Source organism: Bacillus rossius, assembly GCF_032445375.1.
Source record: "Bacillus rossius redtenbacheri isolate Brsri chromosome 9 unlocalized genomic scaffold, Brsri_v3 Brsri_v3_scf9_1, whole genome shotgun sequence".
Classification (NCBI taxonomy): Eukaryota; Metazoa; Arthropoda; class Insecta; order Phasmatodea; family Bacillidae; genus Bacillus; species Bacillus rossius.
In genome coordinates, this window is record NW_026962012.1 from 13,021,340 (window position 1) to 13,040,451 (window position 19,112).

Consider the following 19,112-nt stretch of genomic DNA (forward strand, 5'->3'; position numbering starts at 1 on the left):
TGCCCTTTTACTAAATTTATTTGCTTAACTTTTTCTTTTCTGTTATCTTTAACCTTTAAGTACACATGTATTAAAATATAATTAATTACAAACAGAAGGGAGCCCCGGGCAACAAAATACATATAAAAGTAAAACAACCATCTATCTTAAACTTCACCCTGGTTTTAAGTGAGCTCGCAGGCTCAAAGGCAAGACAATTACATTTTTGTTTTTAGTTGGCTTTTGAAATTACTTTAACTAAAATTTTATGTCCTGAAAACTGGTGGTCCTGGCGCCGGAGGTTTCGGTAGATTAAAGTCCTGAAGAAAACATTTTATGTAGAAAATGGATGTCGATCGGAGTGGGGAGAAAACTTCTGACTGCATGAGCCCAATCACGGACTGCTAGTTTGGCAGTGAAGTTCCATTCTAATTCTTCTACTTAATTCTTGGACCCCGCCCAAACAGCGGGGAGAAGTCACGTTAGCTGGCTCCAGGAGTCGAGTAGGTTACTCCCGGCGCGGAAATTCGCGGAAGCCATGACGAGGAAAAAAGAAATAATTTAGATAAAAAAAACTAATACGGGCAGCCAAAAATACAAATTAGAGAATTAAGGCATCTATGCATTGCCGTTCGTGACTACAAGACGTAGTGTCGATTCTTTGAAGTACGACTGAGATTGACTCTCGCGAATCGCGACGCGTGGTCCTTACTGACTAGATGCTGCCCGCCGAAAGTTCAAAAATGGCGTCGTGGCGCCTAATTACAGAAAGTTACTGCGCCCATCCAAAGAAAGGGGGATGGTGATGGCCCGAAGGTATCCGAAGATGCCCAAAGGGGAGAAGCAGACGGAAAAACGCTCGCAGCGCCAAAGTCGATTGTGACAAGCTGTCTCTTATGGGAGGGATGAGTAGTGTGCTCTGATGGCCAAAATGAGAACCTGCCTGGAGGGTCACAGAAACGTTAACTAGAGTGCACTGAGGGCACTCGCCACTGGCGGACAGAGCGAGGTTAGGGATTTTTCCCGCAGCTAGACTTCGCTGAGGGCTCTTTTTGACAAGGGCGAATGTCATTGAAGAGACAATTTCCCCGCGTGGGTTCACTGGGGGTCGATGCTCCGAGTTGAAGTTCTCATGAAGCCACAGGTGGGTGATGAGGGGAGGGGGGGTCTAAACTTGCTAAGTCGCCTGGGAATGGCGTCGTGTGGACCGTCTCGAGGAGTCGCCGAGGGCTGTAACATGGTCCTGGACGTGCTGGCAAAAGGCTTACCTATGCTTGTCTCCGAGAAATGAAAGTTGCTGGCAGTGGGCTTGGGGTAGCGTTAGCTAGCACAAAAAGTCATACTGTTACAGGGGGAAAACGTGATTCAAACCGCGGTTGATATGCTGCGATTACAAATCGTCAGCAAACAGTATCTAATTGAAGCTTGCGAACAAGCGCAGGTGCACTGGGTTGCACAAGATTACGTCGGAGTGTAGAGTAATGGAAACAAAATTAAATGAAAATTAAAAATGCATATTAAATATTTGTTTTCCTTCTTTAAAAATTAAAAATTAAATTTAAAATTCAAAATTCAAAATTTGTGCCCAAATATTATGATAAACGGCACAGATGCCGACAGACGAGTGGTCAGGACAAGCCAGCGAACAGCTACGGGGCACAGCCGCCAATGGTGGGGCCTGTGGGGCCAGTTTAGCATGCTGTGGGGCGAGTTCTCCGCCGCCCACACCCGCCATTTCGACACCAACCAGGCATTGGTTCACTGCACATCGCAATTCTATGGCGAGCGACAACGCGAGGGCGAAACGGTCGAACATTTCATTGCGCAAAAGATACAACTTTTCAAGTGCGTATCACCACACACACGGCCCACGACCGCGTTACCAACAGTGACAGCCTTTCTATGCACCAAACTCCAGCTGTTCATGCATTGCTGTCGAACCGATTCGGTCGAACATTACATACAACAGGCCATGGCGAGTGAACAGAATCTGCAGGACCTCTGGCACCATAACACGCCGAACACGAGTCGGGGGCATACCAGCCTGATACCGAGCCGGGGATCGACCCCAACAAACACACCGGAGGCAAACGGTACCCAACCACCGACACAACAAGGAGCCATCGAGGGCGCACCACCAACCTACGAACCACTTAGACAGGAGCGGCCCGACGGAACAACACAAAGGGACAATGGGAGGTTACCACAGTGTCAACGGGGGTGCCCCAGCGGCACTCGCCACTGGCACAGTGACTGCCCCCTGTCACTACACCAGCAGCCATCACCGAGTAACCCGCCAAGAAACGCGAACCCGGGGGTGTGGCGCTAGAGCCACAGCACCGGTTACAATGAGTCACACGTTAACTGCGGAAGGAGACACACCACCCCGGCTGAACCAACTGACCTGCCCCCAGGACAGCCTCCTGCTCATCCCAGTGGAGGTCAATGGGCGACCCGCCCCAGCCCTGGTGGACACTGGCGCAAGCAACGTGTTCATGGCCCCACACCTCGTGCACCCCGGGATGCTCCAACCACACCAGGCGGAGTTGCGGCAGGCGACCAGCACCCAGCCAGGCGTAACCGTGCAGCAGGCGGTACTCAATGTAAGCCTTCGGAACTATACCACCACAGTGATTGCTCTTGTTGTCGAGGACCTCTGCGAGGACCCTGGCTAGCTGAGCAGGACGCGGTAATTGAGATGAAGTCCACGTGGGTACACATCGGCACCCAAGAGCGACTAGTGATCTACGCGATAGGATCAATGCCCGAGGGGACTAGAGAGGCCGTAACACTACACCATGCACGTCACGATGTCCCGCCCGAGTACCCCGCGGCGATAGACCAAGTCTTAACAGAAAAACAGGAGGTGTTCACGATGTCCGACCCACTCAGGCGAACTACATTCACGGAGCACCAAATCCCGACCACCCATAACAACCCGGTGTATGAGCCCCCTATGGGTTATGTTTTCCGCGAGCAGCGTGCCATCAGGGAACAATTCGCGGAGATGCTCCGGGACTGGGTCTTCGAGCCCTCGAACAGTCACTACAACGCTTGCATCGTTCTAGCGCCGAAGATGGACGGTTCCTTGCGCTTCTGCGTCGACTTCAGTCTGCTGAATGCGATAACGGTCAGCTCCCCCCACCCCAAATCAGCATAGAGAACACAGTGCCTGTCTCGGACGGGCCAAAGTTTTCAGTACCCTCGATCGCAAATCAGGCTTCTGGCAGGTCCCAATATGGGCAAAGGACCGAGAGAAAACCGCGTTCACCATCCCCGATGGTCGAGAAATTTCAATTCTGGGCGATGCCATTCGGCTTGAAATGCACCCCAGCTACATTCCAAGGAATGATGACATGAGTACTAGAGGGCTACCTCAACCGCTTCGCACTGGCCTATTTCGATGACATCAACATCTTCTCGGAGAACTGGGAAGAACACGTCCGCCACCTGACTCTAGTCCTAGAGTGCCCAGCCACCCACCACTTGACAGTAGCGAACCACAAGTGCCACCTGGGTACACAGGAAGTAGAATTCTTGGGCCACGTAGTGAGCACCACAGGCAACCGACCCCAACCGGGCCACCAATGAAAGATCGCGGAAGCCGAAGCCCCACGGACTCGGAAGCAGCTCCAGCACTTTATCGGCCTAATAAATTTGCTCCGGTGTTACGTCCCAGATTTCTCACAGACGATATCCCCACTGACAGACCTCCTATTGCCCCAATCGCGGTACAAGTGGAACAACTACGCTCAACGTGCATTCGAGGAAGTCAAGGCCGCCTTTACCCGGTGTCACACGCTCGCTTGGGTATATATAGAGCGCTGCCTTTACCTAAGACCGACGTAAGTGCCCTCAGGGTGGGCACAATGCTTTTCCATGTAAGCCCGAATGGCGACCATGAAGTCATAGATTACGCTAGTGCGAAGCCCGGGTCGGCCGAACGCCAATACCACAGTAACGAGCAGGAATGCCTAGCCATGGTCTGGGCCATGAAAAAGTACTGACCCCACCTCGAAGGGAGGAATTTCACTTTGAGGACGGACAACAGGTGCCTAACGTGGCTGCACATGATGCAGGGCAGAAAAGGAAAGCTGATCCGGTCGGCATTATTCCTGCAATCATTCGATTTAGAGGTGGAACACAAACCCGGCGCGGACAATCAGCTGCCCGACTTGCTATCGCGAGAGCCTGACAAAAACACCAAACTACTGGACGAGGACGACTGGTATGAGATGCTACCCCACGACACACCAAACAAGTAAGGACACGACGACTCAACATGCGCCCGCATCACGGCCGACGCAGACGACGATGAGGGACCGCCCAACTCCGCCGCCGACTTGTACCGACGAGTGTGTCAATCGCAGGAGACGACGCCGGATGCCGACCGACGCCGCTGACAAATCCCCGCAGCCAATTACGGGATGTGGTGCATCCAAGACGAGGTAGTGATGACGCAGATCCAGGGCGAGCACGACGACTTGCGGACCTATTTCCCAACAGAGGCGCGGGAAGCAACACTGAGATTTTTTCACGATCACGATCTCGCCGGACACCCCGGGACAGACCAGACACGCTGCGAAGTTGGCCGCCACTACCATTGGCCTGGCGTAACCCACGATGTCCGGGAGTACGTACGGGAATGCGGAGTATGCCAGAGAAGGAAGGCACGCAGACGAGACAGGGAGGACGAACAGCGGCCTAGGGAGCCCACCACCGCCTTTCAGACAATTGCACTGGACGTGATGGGCCCCTACCCCCACACACCCTGAGGGAAACGCTTCTTACTTGTTGTGACCCACTTGTTCACCCGGTGGACCGAAGCGTACCCCTGCAGCAACATCAGGACCTCCACGCTTGTCAGTATCCTGATGAGGGAATTCCTATCGTACTGGGACTATCCCCAGTCCATATTAATGGACAAAGCCAGTCAGTTCCTGGGATGCCAGTGGAAGGCATGGTGCAGCAACCACGAAGTCGAACACCACACTATGCCTGCCTACCATCCAAGGGCCAACCCGACCGAGCAGGGAAACCAGGAACTGAAGGCATAACTATGCATCCGTCTGGGAACAGACCACGCACAATGGGACGTGTATGTACCCGATGGACTATTCTGTGTACGGCGCTACGGGCTTTACACAAGCAGAAATGATGCAAGGGCACAATCTGCCCCTGCCAGGTCAGTGGACCACACACGGCGTCCCTCATCCAATGGAAGATGCAGTTGCGACACCAAGCACGACGGGGCACGACATCAGAGAACTATGCCCAAGGGATCACACCTACGACCAACCATCCCCCACCTGCCATGCGGGTCGGTGACCTTTTGTTCACCCGGGTACACCCACTCTCGAACGCACCCCGCAACTACTGTGCCGGACTAGCCCCAAGGTGGAGCGGCCCCAACCCCCCGTACGCCAACAGTTCAGGTGGACCACTTACCTGGTGCGCACTGGTGGGAGGCGGGACAAGAAGGTCCACCACGATAACCTGTGCCACGCGCCCCTTGCCATGGGAGAGGATACCCGACGAGGAAACCACGCCGACACTTGACCCAGGGGGGGGGAGTGCACGAGGAAAGCACCCCCCTGAGACCACCCCGACATGGCGACGGACCGAACAGGACCGACCGCACATGCCCGTGCTCGTGAACACGTCAGATGCCACGGCAGAGACGGGAAACCCAGAGCCCACCAGGACACCACCCCCCAAGGACGAGTCCAGGAAAGTCCTTAGGGCCCAGTCACCTCGACGCCGACAACCGCCACAACACTTCAGGAGTACGTCCTAAATATTCCATTAGGTAGGACACCGCGTAACCCGAGACCCGACTGTAAAGATAGTCCCAGGACCCTATTATCGAGTGGCCCACCGACCCGGACACCGATGAACCCACGATGCAACCAGAGCAGCAGAGCTCTCGATCACCAAGCTTTCCCACACCCCCTGAGCAACCATGGAGAAGGACAATGCCGACACCATCCCCGTGGTGATGGAACCGGACGACTAGGACATTGAGGCCTCTAATCCAAATCTGCCCGGCATACCGGAACGGGAGAGGAGGCCGTACCGATCTACGCCATGCTCAGCACTGGAATGCAAGCGACCCTGCGACCCCGAGTCTCTCGGTGATCCTCCCAGTCCGGGAGACGACCTCGGTGGCAGACCCCAGAGGCCCTGGTGGCCACCAGGATACCTGACCTACTAAGACCGGGGGAAGGCGCCGAGGGACCATGCCAACGGACCATCACCCGGGTGTTCGCTGTGGCACGACCTGGGAACGGAGCGCAGAGCGTACCAGTTGCGGCCACCGCGGACACCACCTTGGTGGTGCCCCCACGTGGCGGGGCCACTAGTGGCGCAAGGTTGGAATTATCGAGGGAAGGGAGGTCGTTTGACGTCGTCCGGACGAAGGCCACCCCAAAGCCCGACCTGCAATCGCCAGTATTCGACCCTGCTAACGGTTCGCACCCCTAGCCATGGCCCACCCGAGTCAGGCGAGCACCTGAGGACCAGGTAGAACCAAGGGCCATGCTTAATTAATCAAACACCTATACCCCAATTTATTAAAAATCAGACCTAATTTAATAGTAACGCCACTATGAATTAAAACCCCCGCCCAAGGAAAGTGCGACGCAGGAGTGCCCGAGTCACTCACGTGTGAATTTACATTAATAAGTTTGTGAGTGCCTCCCTTGCGGCCTTAAGCCTTAATTAATTATAGTGTTATGTTAACGTAGATATTACGGTACCTCCCTGTTTTTTATGTGTCACTAGCCACTAGAGCAGTCAGCAAGTGACGAACAGTCTCTGGTGTGACTATTAATATTTAAACTTAATTTACGTTTTCTCGCGCCAAAGTTTCTAAAGTTCCGTTATTCGTAAATTATTTAAATAACAAGGGATTGAAAGTGGCCCTAAATTCGTACATTAAATAATAAGGATTAACCTAATTTGCAGATACTCTCTAAGAATTAGATTTAACATGTTTACATAAATTATGTTTAAATAATAAGAGTCATGCCAGAGACTGTTCGTCACTTGTTGACTGCTCCAGTGGCGAGTTACCCACAAAAAATGGGGAGGTCATAATTACGTTTGACACCATTCCGGCTGCCTCCCCGTCAAAGCTATCAAGTCTTGCGGGATGGGTCTCGGGGTTTGGGTTCGGCCAAGTGGCGGGAGGCAGGGACGTGTCCGTAGAGGTGATCCTTGGGCTGTTTAGGCCACCCAAGACGCCTTATACTACAAATGATGCACTCTGCTACGTGAAGTGTGGTTTTTATTACACATTAACCTCTACATGGTGCTATCCATCCCCTGGCCGCGACTGTTCGGGGTTAGAGAGCTCTGCACGTGTACGGCTGTTCGGCGATGACCCCGCTTACTATGGAGAGGGGGGAGTTTTGAGCGAACAGTACGTGGCGGACGTTGCTGCTAAGACCTGCGCGGTGATGCGCGGTGATGCGCGGTGATGCGCGGTGATGCACGGCCAGTGGTGTTGTACTCACGATCTAGATGCGGTTGCGGAATTGGCGCGAAGGTGGCCTCTCAATGTTGCGCGAAGACGACCAGCCTCTTCGAGCTCCCGGTGGGTACTGACTCACTCGTGTAGCACAGCGCTACAGCAGGCCTGCCAATTGCGCGCCAGAAGCGCAGCGCGCGGGAAACAGACGCGGCCAAGTTTAGGACCTATTCGCACGTTGAACAATGGAATTAACAAATAAAAACATTTGATGAAATATACATTACATAGTTTATGTCTGTGAGAGAAAACATGTGCCCTTGATGCTATTATAGTCCGGCGGAAGCACATTGCCACACCCGGCGGAGTGCTTCCGCCGAGGTGGCCGGTAGTGGTGCTAGCTGCGGGTCGTTCGGTGCACTCACACTCGTTGCACCATGTTGCACGCGCGGGCGTGTTCGTGGCACACGGCTTTGAGAGGCGTCGGAGAGGCATCGCGGCCTGTGCGACTAAGAGGCGCACTATCGGCTGGCGTCAAATGCCCCCCTCTATCTGAGGCCGCTATGTGCACCGACGCCTCACAATGATCGCACGGGAGTGACGCACTCGAAGCGCGGCACTGGGGTGGTGTACTATGCCTGGGGTGAGATTCTAGGCCCTGAGCATCTATCTTCAAACAAGAAAATGACTGTGTGCCTCCCTCACTATGCTCGTTCCCCCTCAGTAGGGGCAGTGATGTTTTGATGTGGATAAGCTCCATTGAGTTGCACTGTGGTGGCACTGTAGGGTCCCTGGCCTGGCCCTGATGATTGGTCCATTCGTACTCAGCAAGGTGAACCGGAGCTCTGAGGGGTCCTCTGTGGCCGCCGTGGAGGGTAGGGGGCTGCCGCTTGCTCGGGTGTGATGTTCGGCGGGAGGCACCCCTTCAGGGGCAAGAACTTGTCCGAGGTATTGTCCTCAGTCTCGTCCAGGGGAGTGATATCCTCAATAATGTATCTCCCGGGCTCGGCCAGGGTGTAGGCCTGGCTAGCTTGGTCTCTCTCAGGCTCGTCCGGGGGGGTGACATCCTCAATTATGTATGTCCCATGTTCGGCCAGGGTGTAGGCATGGCTAGCTTGGTCTCTCTCAGGCTCGTCCGGGGGGGTGACATCCTCAATTATGTATTTCCCGGGCTCGTCCAAGGGGCGTGATATCCATGGACTCATGTTCGTCTAGACAGCACGTCTGGACTGGAGCCCGCCGCGTGCGTGATGGGTACCTTCCCCCAATGTCAGTTCCTTCCTCCCCCCCTTCTGACTCATCACCTGACTCATCGACAGACATCTGGGGGTTGGCATCTACCAAGCTCATGTTCAGCATCCATGATGGCTCATCCCATTCCTCTGTCTCCTCCTCGTCATTCTGTTGCCATATCGGGGAGTCCTGATGGGTGCCACCCGCGGTGTCGATCGGAGGGCTCAGTGTACGGGCAGTTGGAGTTTCCAGTTCGGGGGGGGCAATATGTATCGGCTCAAGTCCCATGTTATCATCAGATGGTGGGACAGTGCCCTTTGGCAGAACCTGCTGGTTCGTTACCTGCTGGCTTCTGATTGAGGCACCCTCGAGTTAAGCCCTGGTGACACGCCTTCCATTACCCGGGTGCTACCAACCGCAGGTCATCCCTGTGGACCTTGGCAGGCCGTCCCCGGGGGGTACGGACCGCGTATGACGTGGGTCCGGATTTCCAGAGCACTTCCCTTGGCTCCGACCACTTGGGGGCCAGCCCCGCACAGAAATTGCGAGCGACCGATGACAGATGGTGCTGCCTCACGTACACCCACTGTCCAGGTTGTAGGGGCGTTGGGGGGTGACTGGTCTGTGGTGTGTGCTCCGATAAGAATTGGTTTTGCTGTTGCCTGGCCTGTTCCCTCCCTTCCTCAATCTCCGGACGGATTAGTGTGTCCGTGATGGCTGCTGCCACCCGGCACTCCCCTGGTAGGGCGAGGTTCTGTCCATACAGCAGCTCGGCCGGGCTGTGGCCTGTGACGGCATTCGTACGGCGCCTAAGACAATACAGTAACTTGGATATATATGTACATCCCACTTAGAATGGTCGTCCCCCAGGCGCAATCTTAACTGTGCTTTTACTTCTTGGTTCCGACGCTCGGTCGGATTGGCCTGGGGGTGATAGACAGTGGTGGTGTGGTGGTCTAGGCCCCACCGACGACAGTCAGCTCGCCAGCGCTTCCCAGTGAATTGACACCCATTGTCTGTCAGTAGAACCCTCGCGATGCTGTAGCGCGGGAAAATTTCCTGGTCCAGTAGAGCTGCTATGGTCCCAGCTCGCACATTGGGCACTGGGAAGGCCTCAACCCACCTTGTGAAGATGTCCGTGATGACCACTAAAAATCTTTTGCCCCGAGTGGTCCGGGGATATGGCCCCATGATGTCGAGTGCCAGTGTGTGGAACGGGTCACGGGGTCGACGGGGGCGCTGTTGCTCCACTCCGTCCATCCGCCGCGCCTTCCGCTGTTGGCAGCGCTGACACTGTCGCACATAACCCCTAACGTCGCGGGTGATGCCTGGCCAATGAAATGTTTTGCGGATGTCCGTCTGCGTCTGGTCTGCCCCGGGGTGGCCAGCCAAGTCATGGTCGTGGTGAAAATGTAGTACGCCAGCTCGTGCGCACCCGGGTACGTAGAGACGCCATGCCTCCATGTCGCCAGGCACCCGTGTCTGTAGCACTCCGTCTACTACCCGTTGGAAGGGGTGGACTGTTCCCTCACCCGCCTGCACTTCGGCCTGAGTGGCCTCGTCCGTCTGCTGGGCATGCTGCACGGCCGCCACTAGGGCAGTGAGGGTCTCGAACACCTGGATTGGGGCAATGTCCGGGGGCGTGGTCACGGCGCACAACACCGCTGGTGCCTCCTCCCCGGTGGCGACAGGTAGGGTACCTGGTGGGGGTAGTAGCCCCTCCCAGCTGTGGTCGTCCTGGAAAGTGGACCTAGGGTCGGGGTGACGTGACAGCTCGTCAGCGAGCTGGTTGTCCTGCCCCTTCACATGCTCGACCGCGAAGTCGAAGCTCTGGAGCATGAGTGCCCACCGCGTGAACTTCGACTTGCAGCCTTGGGCGGAATCCAGCCAGCTTAGACACTGACTGTCTGTCCTCAACGTGAAACGCCGGCCCTCCAGGTGGTGTCGGTACCGCCGCATCGCCCAAACGACGGCCATGCACTCCTGTTCGTTCACATGGTACCGCCGCTCGGGCTGGCCGAACTTGGCTCTCGCGTACTCCACTATCCGGCATTCCTCGTTTTCCCCTACCTGGTATAGGACGGCCCCCATCCCCTCTTGGCTTGCATCTGTCTGCAAGTATAGCGCGGAGTCGGGCCTCAAGCGGGCGAGTCGGTGGCACTCCCGGAACTCGTGCTTGACGGTGGCCAGTGCATGATCTGCCTCCTCTGTCCACCGAAACCGGGTCTTCGGTGACAATAGGTCGGTCATAGGGGCAACTATGCTGGCAAAGTGGGGTACAAAGGATCTTAGCCAGTTCAAGAGACCTAGGAGTTTTTGTAGCTGCTTACGGGTGCTGGGTGCAGGTTTGGATTCAATGAGGTTCAGGTGTTTGGGCAGCGGCCGACAGCCTTCGGCATCCACGAGGTGCCCCAGGTACTCAATCTCTCGCGCACCCACGTGGCATTTGTGGGGGGCGCATGTGAGTCCATGTCTGGCCAGCCGCTCAAGGACCAGGCCTAGGTGGCGTGCGTGGTCTTCCCACGACCGCGACCAGATGATCACGTCGTCTAGGTACGCTGCAGCAAACTCACCGGCGTAGCCATCCAAGACGCGGACCATCTTGGCCTGGAAGGTCGCAGGGGCGTCCATCAGCCCGAACGGCATGGCGCAGAACTGGAAACGCCTCCCATCAGGCGCGGTGAAAGCTGTTTTGTGCCGGTCCTCCGGGCGTACCGGCACCTGCCAATATCCTGATTTTAGGTCTAGCGAGGTAAAGATGCATGCATCGCCCAGCCCCGCCAAGGCATCCGTGATGTTGATGAGGGGAGGGGGGGCAGGTATGGTGACTGCGTTAATTGGCTTGAAGTTGACACAAAAGCGCATTGAGCCATCCTTCTTACTGGCCATCACAATCAAACAATTGTAACGGGACTCACTTGGCTCAATGACGCCATCGCGCAACATCTCAGCGATCTGCGTCTGGATGACCTTGTTCTCCTTGGGCCCGAACCCGAACGGTTTGACGAACCGGGGTTCATGTGGCCTGGTCGGAATGGCGTGCTCAGCGACCGTGGTGCGTCGTAGCATATCAGTAGCAGCAAACACTTGCGGTTGTTGTGCCAATACCCGGTTAATTAGGTCTATCTGCTCGGGTGGTACACCATTTTGCAATTCATCTAGGGTGATGGGGTTCTCTCGCCGAGGTGGTAGCCGCCGACCCAGGCCGTATACGGTACGCCTCTCCTGCTTGCCAACGTGCACCCTCCCCGCCCGCACTTCTACTGTAGCATCCTCCTGGGCTAACCATGGCAACCCTAAAATCAACTGGTCCCTGAGCCCATCCATCACGAGGGCGGTGGTTTGACTGGTGTGATCTCTAATGGCAAGGGTGATTTGGGTGCGGCCGACCGTAAGTGCCTTCGCCCCCTCGGTGGCTAATTGTACATTCTCACGCTCCGGGATCAGGTCCCCCTCGGGTATGAGTTGAGCTGACACGTAGGAATGACTGGCAGCCGTGTCCACTAATGCATGCACAGGTTGCCCATTCATGGCCACCGGTATCCTAAGTAGGTACCCAGCCTCAGATCCCAACTGTCCCAGGTGGGGCGACTCACCCGACTGCTCCAAGGGCGCTGTCGACGTCGTCAGAGGCACGTGGTGGCTGGTGTAGCTCGCCGACGACCTGGTGCGGGCCGCTGACGGATGGCGCTGGTCATCCCCGTCCGTCCTGACGTGGTACGCCGGTGCATAAGGAGGCACCGCAGGTGCTGTCGGGGTCGCCGAAGGCACCCAGTGGCTGTTGTAGCTCGCCGGCGACCTGGTGCGGGCCACTGACGGGTAGCGCTGGTCATCCCCGTCCGTCCTGACGGGGTACGCCGGTGCATAAGGAGGCACCGCAGGTGCTGCCGTGGTCGCCGGGGGCACCCGGTAGCTGGTGTAGCTCGCCGGCGACCTGGTGCGGGCCGCTGACGGGTGGCGCTGGTCATCCCCGTCCGTCCTGACGTGGTACGCCGGTGCAAAAGGAGGCACCGCAGGTGCTGTCGGGGTCGACGGGGGCACCCGGTGGCTGGTGTAGCTCGCCGGCGACCTGGTGCGGGCCGCTGACATCGCGACCAGGTGAGGCGGGCCGCCCCCACCCGCGCTAGGTGGATGGGACGGCAGCTGAGTGGCCCCCGCAGCAGCGTGCGGGGTCGGCGCCGACGCCAGGTGGACGAAGTCGTTCGCCGGCGACCTGGGGCAGGCCGCGAACGGGTGAGGCGGGCCGACCCCACCCGCGCTAGGTGGATGGGATGGCAGCTGGGTGGCCCCCGCAGCAGCGTGCGGGGGCGGCGCCGACGCCAGGTGGACCGCGTCGCTCGCCGGCGACCTGGGGCAGGCCGCGAACGGGTGAGGCGGGCCGCCCCCACCCGCGCTAGGTGGATGGGACGGCAGCTGGGTGGCCCCCGCAGCAGCGTGCGGGGGCGGCGCCGACGCCAGGTGGACCGCGTCGCTCGCCGGCGACCTGGGGCAGGCCGCGAACGGGTGAGGCGGGCCTCCCCCACCCGCGCTAGGTGGATGGGACGGCAGCTGGGTGGCCCCCGCAGCAGCGTGTGTGGGCGGCGCCGACGTCAGGTGGATGGCGTCGCTCGCAGGCGACCTGGTGCGGGACGCGAACATCGCGACCAGGAGAGGCGGGCCGCCCCCACCCGCGCCAGGTGGATGGGACGGCAGCTGGGTGGCCCCCGCAGCAGCGTGCGGGGGCGGCGCCGACGCCAGGTGGACGGCGTCGCTCGCCGGCGACCTGGGGCAGGCCGCGAACATGTGAGGTGGGCCGCCCCCACCCGCGCTAGGTGTATGGGACGGCAGCTGGGTGGCCCCCGCAGCAGCGTGCGAGGGCGGCGCCGACGCCAGGTGGACGGCATCGCTCGCCGGCGACCTGGGGCAGGCCGCGAACGGGTGAGGTGGGCCGCCCCCACCCGCGCTAGGTGGATGGGACGGCAGCTGGGTGGCCCCCTCAGCAGCGTGCGGGGGCGGCGCCGACGCCAGGTGGACGGCGTCGCTCGCCGGCGATCTGGGGCAGGCCGCGAACATGTGAGGCGGGCCGCCCCCACCCGCGCCAGGTGGATGGGACGGCAGCTGGGTGGCCCCCGCAGCAGCGTGCGTGGGCGGCGCCGACGTCAGGTGGACGGCGTCGCTTGCAGGCGACCTGGGGCGGGACGCGAACATCGCGACCAGGTGAGGCGGGCCGCCCCCACCCGCACCAGGTGGATGGGACGGCAGCTGAGTGGCCCCCGCAGCAGCGTGCGGGGGCGGCGCCGACGTCAGGTGGACGGCGTCACTCGCAGGCGACCTGGGGCAGGACGCGAACATCGCGACCAGGTGAGGCGGGCCGCCCCCACCCGCGCCAGGTGGATGGGACGGCAGCTGAGTGGCCCCCGCAGCAGCGTGTGTGGGCGGCGCCGACGTCAGGTGGACGGCGTCGCTCGCAGGCGACCTGGGGCGGGACGCGAACATCTCGACCAGGTGAGGCGGGCCGCCCCCACCCGCGCTCGGTGGATGGGACGGCAGCTGGGTGGCCCCCGCAGCAGCGTGTGTGGGCGGCGACGACGTCTGGTGGACGGCGTCGCTCGCAGGCGACCTGGGGCGGGACGCGAACATCGCGACCAGGTGAGGCGGGCCGCCCCCACCCGCGCCAGGTGGATGGGACGGCAGCTGAGTGGCCCCCGCAGCAGCGTGCGGGGGCGGCGCCGACGCCAGGTGGACGGCGTCGCTCGCCGGCGACCTGGAGCGGGACGCGGACACCACGACCAGGTGAGGCGGACCCTCTCCAGCTGTGATAGGTGGGCGGGGTGGCGGCTGGGTGGTTCCGCGGCGCCGGGGTGAGTCTTTCCGCGGAGCTGGGCTGTTAATTGGGGGGTGGTGCCCAGCTGCGTCACCGCCCCCTAGACGGAGTTTCCCGGGAGCTTCACCTCGCCCCCTCTCGTTCTCCAGACTGCCTCGCGGGTCGGGCACACCATGTGCCAGTGGTACTGCTCTGTCGCGCAGTAGCGGCAGCGGGGTGGCCGGCTGTCCTGGGCGCCCTGTGTTCCCCCGCGGTGGTCGTCGCGACGCGTCTGTACAGCGCCACGGTGAGGAGCGCCCGGTAGGGGCATCCCCTCCCCCATCGGGGACGGGTCGGTGGGCCGGTAGTTGCCCCTCGGCGGCGGCGGGCCCGTGTACGGCACTACGGCACGTTCGACCTCTGCGCGCGCCGCCCCCTTGGTGGACGGGGCTGACCGGGGCGTCGCGACGCCCTTGGCGCTGCGAGCTGATTGGAGGTCATGCTCTACGGCTCGTGCTCGTGCGAGAAAAACATCCAGCCCGCGAGTCACTGCTTCGCGCAAGAATGGGCGAAGTTCGGGGGACACTAGCTCCACTATGAAGGGCATTATGTCGCTAGTTTGACCCCCGGGTGTTAGGCGGCGGTATAGTCTGAGCTTGTTATAAACATACGTCTCCACCGCCTCCCCGTCCCCTTGGCAACGGCTGAACATCTCACTCCGACATGTGTTCAGGGCTCTGGTGTCATTGAAGCGCGCCTCCAGCTGGCGGGCGAAGTCTTCCCAGTCTGCGTCGTAGCTGCCCGCCTGGGCCCACCACTCGCGCGCCTCGCCGTGCAGCTGCACACTCACGCGTTCCGCCCACTCTTCCCGCGGTATCTGGTGCCGCACGAGCCTCGCCTCGCAGGCTCGCAAAAACACGCGCGGATCCTCGTGGTTGAGGCCCGCGAACTCCGGGAGGGTAATAGGCCCGGTGAGGGGGCGGGACGTGGTAGCTAGCTGACCCCCTGGGTGCCCTCGTGCGCGTCGCTCGCACCCCCCACACAGAAAAAGTCCGTCCCGGAAATTTACGAATTCCAGCGCGTCTGCGCATGCGCGGTGTTTAATTGTTCCACACTGCTGGCATCTCGCTATCTCGCCTCGGTAACCGGGACAGTGGACAGCGGCGCACTGGGGACCCGCTTGGGTTCTGGGCTGCCCCTCCGTCTTGACGCGTACCGTTTCGCATGTGCAGTACATGTGGGGGTACTCACCGGTGCTGTGGCTGGTGGTGTGCGGCTTGCCGCACCCGGCGCAATAGCTCTCCATGGTGATGGCTACGTCCGGCCTCTTGTCCATGCGCGATCCGCGGCTGTCCGACCCGAGCGTCGGGATGAAGCGTCGGTGGCGGGCGCGGGCAGATCCGGGGGTGCGCCCCCCCTAGCGCTTACGACCGAGCGGTCTTGCCCGCACGCACGCGCCTCGCGGTTGTTTACGCGGCCGCGGCTGGTGACGGCTCGGTGATCTTCGGGCGCGCTCGTTTGTCCTCGGCGCGCGAGGGGTTAGGCGGGAGGGGGTGAGCGAACGATCTGTACACATGTAAGGGGGGGGGGGTGGAACCGTGGAATGCGGGAGGGAGTGAGCGAACGATCTTAGTGCTGGAGGGGGGTGGTGTGGCCTGATTACCCCGGCGCGTCCCGTTCCGCGCCGCCTGCACGTCTGCGCGCGCTTTCTCTCCCCTTTGTGCTGTCCCTACGCGTAACTCTGCCGAATTTTCAGCGATTCGGATGGCGTTTGCGGCGTTGTTATGTTGCCACACTAGGTGGGCGCCATTTTAACACCGTTCCGGCTGCCTCCCCGTCAAAGCTATCAAGTCTTGCGGGATGGGTCTCGGGGTTTGGGTTCGGCCAAGTGGCGGGAGGCAGGGACGTGTCCGTAGAGTTGATCCTTGGGCTGTTTAGGCCATTTAAGACGCCTTATACTACAAATGATGCACTCTGCTACGTGAAGTGTGGTTTTTATTACACATTAACCTCTACATGGTGCTATCCATCCCCTGGCCGCGACTGTTCGGAGTTAGAGAGCTCTGCGCGTGTACGGCTGTTCGGCGATGACCCCGCTTACTATGGAGAGGGGGGAGTTTTGAGCGAACAGTACGTGGCGGACGTTGCTGCTAAGACCTGCGCGGTGATGCGCGGTGATGCACGGTGATGCGCGGTGATGCACGGCCAGTGGTGTTGTACTCACGATCTAGATGCGGTTGCGGAATTGGCGCGAAGGTGGCCTCTCAACGTTGCGCGAAGACGACCAGCCTCTTCGAGCTCCCGGTGGGTACTGACTCACTCGTGTAGCACAGCGCTACAGCAGCCCTGCCAATTGCGCGCCAGAAGCGCAGCGCGCGGGAAACAGACGCGGCCAAGTTTAGGACCTATTCGCACGTTGAACAATGGAATTAACAAATAAAAACATTTGATGAAATATACATTACATAGTTTATGTCTGTGAGAGAAAACATGTGCCCTTGATGCTATTATAGTCCGGCGGAAGCACATTGCCACACCCGGCGGAGTGCTTCCGCCGAGGTGGCCGGTAGTGGTGCTAGCTGCGGGTCGTTCGGTGCACTCACACTCGTTGCACCATGTTGCACGCGCGGGCGTGTTCGTGGCACACGGCTTTGAGAGGCGTCGGAGAGGCATCGCGGCCTGTGCGACTAAGAGGCGCACTATCGGCTGGCGTCACGTTACACAATACTCTAACTAATTTAGGCTGAAGGTTGCAAGGGGAGCACTCACAAATGTGTTAACGTAAATTCACACGTGAGTGACCCGGGCACTCCTACGTCGCACTTTCCTTAGACGGGGTTTTTAATAAAAAGTTGTTTTACTATTAATTGGTGTCTGATTCATAATGAACTAGGGACGAGGTGGCTGAGTAATTAGGGCATGGTCCTTGATTCTACCTGGTCCTCAGGGGCTCGCCTGACTCTGGTTGGCCATTGCCAGGGGTGCGTTCCGTTAGCGGGATTTAATACTGGCGGTTGGAGGTCGGGCTTTGGGGTGGCCTTCGGCCGGACGACATCAGGTGTGACTTGTAGTTGGTGATGATTTCACACGAAATTGAAACCTAGGCACTCTGTAACCTAAGGGTTTCCACTCAATAGTGGTGGCTAGATGTTTATTGCCTAGCCGATCCGACCGCACAATTGTTATAAACACCAAACAAAGTACAAAATACATACCTACACATGTATTTAAAGAAAATATTTAAATTAATTTTTGAAAAAAAAATTGGTTATCTGTAAAGTCAGTTTACGGACGATAATGTTACGTGATAACGTCATAAGAAAACATTGATGAAAAATTGCATACTTTTTAATTTTCAAATATTATTTACAGTTTTTGCAAATTTAATTTAAATTATTTGTTTAAATATAATCACGAAACAATTAGTTATAGAGCCCGCTTTAACCTGTTTGATATTATAGAATATTTTCTCGCATGGTGGTTGGTCGGTTCTGGCACGCTCGGCTCAGGCGAAACGTGACAATGAGTCATGATTTTTCGTGCGTGCAGCTAGCGTTCATCTATTTATAGGATGTTATCACCTCAAATAAATAATAATCAATTAAACAACATTAATTCTAATTCACAAACAAAACAAATATAATTTATAATAAGACTCAAAACGTAGCCTCATTTCATGTTGCTTCAATGCTGCCACGCAGGGTTTCGCGGGTGATAACATATTATATTATTATATTCAGTTAGAGTTCATGCGGGATGCGTGGCTGAACGAATACATTTTCAATACATGTACAAATATGCAATAAATAACAGCAAATAATTAAAATACATTTTATTCTTTTATTTAATTGGACTTCGAAATAATTACTGACTGGGTTTGTCATGAGGCGAAAAAAAAAGCCTGAACACAAATATATATTTTTAAAATAATATCTGCGTAGTTCACAGAAAACAACTTTTTCCGTAGCCGATATTGTTCATCATCATTAGTTCATCTTAAATCGGCTAAGTTCTCCACTTCCTACTTTTTTAATATTTTTTCCATGAACTGAAAACAATTGGGTATAATTTAGAAGGCTGTGAACTTTCAGTTTTTTTTCATCATCGTTGACGTCAATGCATGTTTTCTTGTAGCTGCTACACAGCTATGTGTGTTGTGTTTTCGTGTTGATTTTTTGTATTATTTTTAGTGTATCGCGTTATTGGACTCCGAAGTCAAGGAAGGTAATTACTAAACAATATTTTATACACTTTTGTGTTCCTCTAAATGTCTAATAATTTGATGTTTCAATGATTGCTTTTGGGTGGCACATGACTGCTGGTGAAGTATGAAGTATCATTTTATGAAAAAGTATATATATTAAATTTTCTTTACGTACTATATTTTCTGTGTCGCCAATTTTCAAACGTTCTTGCAGGCACGTTTTGATAGGAGTAAGAAAAGTACATATTTTTAGTGTAGCAGATGTTTATTTCTGTGAAATTTGTGCAAGTGTTATCATAACCTAAATTTTCATATCAACTTTCTTTTACCCTAAGAGACTATATTGTGACATATATTGTGAATAATTATTCTGTTGTAATAGCAAAAGTACCGCCCAAGGAAAAATAAACTCTGAAATACATTTTTTTTTGTTTAGATTTTTC

The 19,112-nt window shown here is 56.8% G+C and overlaps 1 protein-coding gene across 2 annotated transcripts in view; it reads left to right on the plus strand.

Moving 5' to 3' along the window:
* Nucleotides 1-18,554: 18,554 nt before the first annotated feature.
* The window catches only part of LOC134542647 (stress-activated protein kinase JNK), a 427,819-nt gene continuing 427,261 nt past the window's right edge, over nucleotides 18,555-19,112 (plus strand). The window contains exon 1 of one of the 2 annotated variants that reach the window (XM_063387059.1): nucleotides 18,555-18,689. The gene's annotated coding sequence lies outside the window, so the exon portion shown is untranslated. The remainder of the gene's footprint in view (nucleotides 18,690-19,112) is intronic. The other variant, XM_063387058.1, reaches the window with a different exon arrangement.